The sequence below is a fragment of the Prosopis cineraria genome, unplaced genomic scaffold, assembly GCF_029017545.1.
Source record: "Prosopis cineraria cultivar Desert tree isolate PC_DT_omini unplaced genomic scaffold, ASM2901754v1 PC12, whole genome shotgun sequence".
Taxonomy (NCBI): domain Eukaryota; kingdom Viridiplantae; phylum Streptophyta; class Magnoliopsida; order Fabales; family Fabaceae; genus Prosopis; species Prosopis cineraria.
Window position 1 is genome coordinate 24,303,277 of NW_026555343.1, and position 1,062 is coordinate 24,304,338.

The 1,062-nt window shown below is 38.1% G+C and overlaps 1 non-coding gene across 1 annotated transcript; it reads left to right on the plus strand.

Annotated features, from left to right (window-relative positions):
* The first annotated feature begins 333 nt into the window (after positions 1-333).
* Positions 334-440, plus strand: LOC129289716 (small nucleolar RNA R71). The gene has a single exon (XR_008588206.1). It is a non-coding gene; the product is annotated as a small nucleolar RNA R71 (small nucleolar RNA).
* The last annotated feature ends 622 nt before the right edge of the window (positions 441-1,062 follow it).

Sequence of the window (1,062 nt, forward strand, 5' to 3'; positions counted from 1 at the left end):
ATAGGTGAGTCACAAAAAGTACAAGAATAAGGGACAAGTGCTTGAGAAGTACTTACATTGCTCACTTGAGATATTTGTGGAGCCAACATTCTCCCAATCTTGGCAGCTAGCAAGTCCACATATGAATCATTAAGAACTGAGGAACCTACCATATTCACATTTCTCTTTTCCCTTGTAGAGTATTGAGCACCACTTGAAGCCATCTTGTCAATTAGTTCCCAAGCCTTTAAGGAAGTGAGGTCAATCAAGCATCCACCACTAGCGGCATCAATGTTAACTTTGTCTCTTGGAATCAAGCCCTCATAGAAATATTGGACTAAATTCTCACTAGAAATTTGATGGTGTGGGCATTTAGCCAAAAGGCCTTGGAATCTAGTCCAATACTCATAGAGACTCTCATCCTCTCCTTGTTGGACCCCATAGATTTGCTTTCTCAAATTGGTGACCTTGGAATTTGGAAAGAATTTATCTAAGAAGAGTCTTCTTAGCTCAGCCCATGTGCTCACTTTCACATAAGAAGGGTAGTTGAAATACCATTCCTTTGCTAAACCTTCAAGAGAAAATACAAAAGCCTTAGCTTGAACATCATCAACATTTACATGCATAGGCTTCATAGTATCACAAACCAATAGGAAAGTATGCAAAAACCTATGACAATCCTCTCCTGGTAACCCATGAAATTTAGGCAATGCATTAATCAAGGAGGATTTAATTTCAAATTGAACATTAGTAGGAGGAACATATAAGCCATAAGGATTATCATGCCAATTAGGTTGAGTTAATTGCCTAATGCTCCTCTCCTCTCTAGGGTTATGCAAGCCTTCAAATTCATTATTAACATGGCCATCATCATGCAAATTCTCATTCCCATTCCCATGGCCCTCATTATGCACATGCTCATGTCCTAAGATACCTTCCATTGTTGAATTACAAACCAAATGAGAATCAAGAATAGGTTGTGATCTTCTCAATCTAGAAATAGTCCTTTCAATTTCTGGATCTAATTCAACAAAAGAGGTATGTTTTCTTCGGGTCATGCACTAATCAAGCTCAAGAAAATTA